Source organism: Schistocerca nitens, chromosome 4 (assembly GCF_023898315.1).
Source record: "Schistocerca nitens isolate TAMUIC-IGC-003100 chromosome 4, iqSchNite1.1, whole genome shotgun sequence".
NCBI classification, from domain to species: Eukaryota; Metazoa; Arthropoda; class Insecta; order Orthoptera; family Acrididae; genus Schistocerca; species Schistocerca nitens.
In genome coordinates this window covers 503,649,694-503,655,693 of record NC_064617.1, presented here as the reverse complement: position 1 = coordinate 503,655,693, position 6,000 = coordinate 503,649,694, and the positions used below count along the sequence as shown (strand labels likewise).

Genomic DNA, 6,000 nt, shown 5'->3' with positions numbered 1-6,000 from the left:
CACAATTTTCATACACTCTTCTCATGAATTTCTCCTTTATTCTTCTTCTTTCCTACTTCAAAACTTATAAAGTCGAATACCTGACGCTCACGGCATCACATCTCAAATTATTATTCAAATAATGTTTGGAAACAGCATTCTATAAGATTTTTCTTTATTTATAATCACCTATAAATTTAATTGTGCTTCTTTTAAAGTCAACAGACATCATTGCATATAAATCGCTCCCTAGCATAGCCTCAACACATTACAGAACGAAACTCAAATGGTGCCCAGCTGCATTACATCTGTCAAAAATCGCAAAGATTCCCACTGAACACAGGAAGCAATGTACTTTACATTTCCAAGAAATAAATGCATAAATGTGCATTCATAGCTGTAATGCTGGAAATTTATGTGCATTCAAAAAGGTGAAAAGAAAATAGCTACTGTGTGGATGCAGCTTAAAGACGGTGACTAAACCTAAGGTTGGCTTTCCATAGGCATGAGTTACTTACACATGCATCCCCCTACCACTACCCTTACACTCCAGTTAGGGTTTTTACACTCCGCAAATCAGTAACTTACATACAAATTTGTGACGATTTCTGGTTAACACGCTACTATTTGTCTGTGTCAATTTAATTTGTGCCCACAGATTTGAGAAACTTCATTCAAACCTTCAACTTCCAGGTTTATGCACATTTCATTTTTGTGCAAATATGATGTGCCTGCAACAGATCACCACTTGTTGTTGGGCCTTGTAGTCTAGTAGTAAAGTGCATTCTGGAAACTTGAGGGTTTCTCTGACTTTGGAAACTAATATATTCGAGAAATCAGTCTCATTCATATGTATCATGTCCTCCAACTCAAGTGATCTTTATCCACGTATCTAATATCCAGTGACAATGTTCCTTTACTCTGTGGCGTATGGTGAGCAGGTACACACATTTGGAGTAGGTAGTGGCTTTTAATTCTTACATTGTAGAGGTCGTTCTGGGTGACATAGTTGCTCACCAGTTGCTTTTGCCGCCAGCATCGACATGCTGGGTGATTTTCTGTACTGTGGCAAATCTATCCATGTTATGCCAACCTATGCATGGACCAGTTCCTAACCACTCACTATTCCAAACGCCTCGTTTGGCTGAGATTCATTTATGACATATTCATGGTTGAAAATACCCTCCCCACTTTGTTGAGAAACTGTACACTCACACGTCGTCTTCCTAGGCACCTACCCCTCCCCCTCAACCATACTGATCAGCCAATAAATAACATGTCCCTCATGCCTCAGCACCATGCAGAACTACAGCATCTGAATCACATTCTCCACTAGGGATTCAACTACCTATCGTTCTGCCCTGAAATGAGAAATATCCTCTCCATCTCTAAGACAATGGAATTCCATTGCCCACCCAACCTACAAAATATCCTTGCCTATGTGGCTCACAATATTTTTTTAAAAGACTGTATAGGACATGATTTGCTTCTCAACCAATTATTTAATTATGGAATCTTTAACAAAAAAGTAGGTAAATTTTTTTAATCTTTCTTAATAACAGCAAACAAATGTTGTGTATTGAGTACAAGAGATCGCAGATAGCTGAAATTCAGTGTGTTGTGCCATAAGGTTTAATTTAGGGGCCTTTGTTATTTAACCCAATGATAAATGCTTTGTCTTTTATATAAATACTCACTCCATTATTTATGCTGATGACACACCTTTTTCAATGTCAGTTCAGATTTTGATACCCTTCAAACTATGACTATAGACGCTCTATCACCAGCATCAATCTGGTTTCAAGCTAATGGATTCTTGCTAACGAGAGTAAAACTCAGTAAACTGTACTTAGATTATGAGGCTGTTGAGGTAGAGTTTAGTTTTTCGTTACTGTCACTGACAGAAAATTTTCCTGAGACCCACACTTTAAGTATGTTAGTGCAAGGTTGTGTAGAGTGGTGTGCTTGGTAAGCAATTTGAAGAATCATGTAACTTTGGTCGATGTAGGATGAGCCAATTTTGCTTTTCTCAAAGAATTGCATCCTTTGGAGTTTCATTTTGGAGCAATAGGACACATGTTCAGGATCTTTTTGTACTTCAAAAGAAAGTTATTAGGATTATTGCAAACTCAGCAAAAGTTTGGTACTGCATACCATATTATTAGTAACAACCTTGTACATTTACTCTGTTCTCCTGTATTCAAAGAATAACTTATTAGAATACCAGCTCAGCGATCATGTGCACATTCATGGCACTATAAATAATAAACATATTGACATACTTAAATGTGTACCATTTAAATCATTGAACCGATGTGAAGTGGTGGGTACGAAAATGTTCAACAAATGGCCTCTGGAAATAATAGAAGTTCTACCGTATTCGACTTATTTAATACAAACTGTACAGTTGGTTGTTCATAATTCCTTTCAACGCAGTTAATGAATTTTATTAATGTGAAAATGTGATAGCATAGTAGCAAATCTTTGAGATGTGTACCACAATTTCTGTCAATGGAAGATGCTTTGTTCAGATTATTTTAACTTAAATTGTAATTTTCTGGAAATTTGTTGAAATTTATCGTGGTTTTAGCGTTTATGAACGAATCTTTTTCTGTTTATACTGCCTATGTATATGCATTTGTAACTTGACATTGCCTATTGTTTTAACACTTAAAAGACAATAAAATTTTATTTATTTATATCGATGTGTTAATTCTAGTTTCACTCGAGCCAGGACTACAGCTCTAAAGTGGGTACCGAATTTTTTAATGTAGCCCAAGTCACACTTCTTCAAGCAGTTACTTGAGATTGGGTTTTTTCATTCGAAAGTAATTCACGCATAGGTTTTCGCTTATGGATGCTACGTCCGTTGTAAGTTTGTTTGATGCCACCGTATTAATTCTGTTTAAAATCTATTTCCAAATCCAACATTTATGGTTTCTGTTATTGTCAATGTATTCTTGGGTCAGTTCTAATCCCACAATATGAATGCCAACACCAATGTTCGCACGAATAATTCAGATTGACCCCGTATTGAAAAAGAAATATTAACAGGAGCGTTTGAAAATAGCGTCACACGACGGCACAGCTGAATCTGCCGTCAATCAACTTGCTGTGGCGTCAGCACAGGTCTTCACTTTCGTTGCGTGTGGAAATCGGGCTGTGCTATCGTTTTGCGTATCCACAGATCACATTATTTCCAAAGATTAGTAATAAGAGGATTTTGCGCGCGTATTTTGCCCTTGTGACAACTGATACGATTACAAAGTGAAATGAATTGTTTGTTTATGTTATTTACTGCAGAAGAGAGATAGTTATTGTGCCGTTGAAGCATTCATCTGTGTAATCGTCATTTTTAAAATACTTTGTTGTGACAATGGCACCTTAATCTCAGTTGTTTACAAAACACCGTGAGGCTGATACTGGCGATTTATGATTGAAGTTTAAAATCCACATTTATTTATTTAATGATGGACGTGCGATGTTATCTTTTAAATCGACATTGCTTGAGACCTAAAAATGCTAAAAATATTTCTCAGTGTACACTGCTCCAAATACATCTTTTGTTCTTTAGCTGTTAAACCACAAAATGTTCTAGAAATCAGGACGTTTTCAACATTGCAAATATGAAGATTTATGTCACACGTAACGAAATCCGCGCTTCTGAATGCTCCAGCATTGGAGACTGGCAGTCTTTACTGTTTAATTATGGTGATAAAGTTACGCGTTTGGAGTAGAAGGAAAGCACTAGAAATGCTGCTCAATAAGTGAACGTGTTGCCTGTCAAAAATTGTTCGAAATACGTACAGAGCAACTAGTTAGCGAAGTATTCCTGGTGAGTACTGTATTTACTGAACAAATTCGTAATGTTATTGTGTAGAAGCATATAGTTAATTTTATTCCTTGTACTGTTTGCTGCCCTATTACTTTTGTTCACAATTAAGGGTATGATGAAATACACTCTTGAGCACTTGGATTATATATAGCTCTGTGTCAGAGAGAGAGAGAGAGCTCTTCCGTCAACACTGCGAGTGGATTATTTTGCATTGTAATTATTTTCTTGGAAACTAGTGTAACTATTTTCTTTCATATGTACTGTCACTGAAATTAAATAAAACATATTAGATGCAATTCAGCACTGCACAAAATGTGGCCACACTATTAGAAAGAGTGAAACAAAATATCCGGAATTCTTAGTTGCTCATACTGACAAGAATGTGAACTACAAATCATAAATTGCAGACCTTCTTAACTCTCTCTGTACAGCTTCTGTGTTATTTATAACATCGGATTTTGGAGTCGAAGGTCTCAAAACGATGACTGACTTCTCCATTCACTGATGTGTTATGACTTCATGTTCTGGGGAACTTGTATTGAGGAAAAAATTTGTGCTCCACAGAAACATGTAGCTAATAAGGATAATATGCACTGTCCATTACAGCACCACTTGGAGACAGCACTTCAAACAGTTGAGCATACTAGTGATAACCTTGCAATACATTTCCTCCCTTATAAAGTTTCTTTTTGTCGGGAACCAATCAGAGCTTCAAAATAACAGTAATCTTTATAAATATTTAGTGAATGGAGAAATGATTTACACTGTCCATCACACTACCTGAATTGCACAGAAAGGAGTAAGGAATTAAGCCTAAAGGTTGTCTAAAGTTACATATTGACCCCCCCCCTCCCCTCTTCCCCCCCCAAAAATATGTGACAGATTGATCTGCAGCACAGCCTGAGTTCTAGTTTAGGGTGGAAAATGACAGTTTGGTTGTGAGATGGCAGAGCCAAAGCATGTGTAAACAGAAACTCTGTTTATGGTAACAAATTGACCAGTAGTGAAGCCTAATGTTTACATGTGTACTATATTGAAAAATGCAAGGTGGATCCAGTACATAACATTTAACCAGTCATGTAAAGAATTTAATGGATAATAAAATTATCTTCAAAATGAAATCAACATTCCTTGTCAATTTATTCTCAGATAATGGAATAACTATATGAAAAAGGATTTATTGCTACTCTCCACATAAAAGAGATGTTGAGCATCAAGCAAGAGGCACATTTAAAAGAACTCTTAGATGTTTTTTAGTTATTGGACATAGTCCATCAGACAGAAAAACACACGCACACACACAGCCATTGTCTTCTCTGGGCACTGCATTGAGTGGTGATCTCAGTTGGAGTGGTAGGGGTACAGAAGGGGTGTGGAAATCCTGTAGTACTGCTTGAGGGAGTATGAAAACCTGTAGCAGGGACAAGATAGTGGACTGCGAGGTGCAGTCTCGGGAGATCTGTGCTGAAGGCGATATAAAGTGGAGAGGGATGTGGAAGGAAAATGGCTGTTCACATGAGCTGGATGTATAGGAGACGTGTGCTTCTGGGGACGGAGAATGGGTGGGTATTAGTGAAGGTTGATGCGAAGTGGGTTTCATGAACGAAGCACATGTTGCAGGTAGAGTTCCCATATTTAGCAATTATATACAACCACTTGCTCACAGAAAGTTCCTTACCTGTTGTTGTTGTTGTTGTTGTGGTCTTCAGTCCTGAGACTGGTTTGATGCAGCTCTCCATGCTACTCTATCCTGTGCAAGCTACTTCATCTCCCAGTAACAACTGCAACCTAAATCCTTCTGAATCTGCTTAGTGTATTCATCTCTTGGCCTCCCTGTATGATTTTCACCCTCCACGCTGCCCTCCAATACTAAATTGGTGATCCCTTGATGCCTCAACACATGTCCTACCAACCGATCCCTTCTTCTAGTCAAGTTGTGCCACAAATTTCTCTTCTCCCCAATCCTATTCAATACCTCCTCATAAGTTATGTGATCTACCCATCTAATCTTCAGCATTCTTCTGTAGCACCACATTTCAAAAGCTTCTATTCTCTTCTTGTCCAAACTATTTATCGTCCATGTTTCACTTCCATACATGGCTACACTCCATACAAATACTTTCAAAAACGACTTCCTGACACTTAAATCTATACTCGATGTTAACAAATTTCTCTTCTTCAGAAAT

General features: G+C 37.5%; 1 protein-coding gene across 3 annotated transcripts in view; it reads left to right on the top strand.

Annotated features, from left to right (window-relative positions):
* The first annotated feature begins 3,235 nt into the window (after positions 1 to 3,235).
* Positions 3,236 to 6,000, top strand: part of LOC126252967 (tonsoku-like protein) — a 286,128-nt gene continuing 283,363 nt past the window's right edge. For all 3 annotated transcript variants that reach the window (XM_049953987.1, XM_049953985.1, XM_049953983.1), the window contains exon 1: positions 3,236 to 3,814. The gene's annotated coding sequence lies outside the window, so the exon portion shown is untranslated. The remainder of the gene's footprint in view (positions 3,815 to 6,000) is intronic.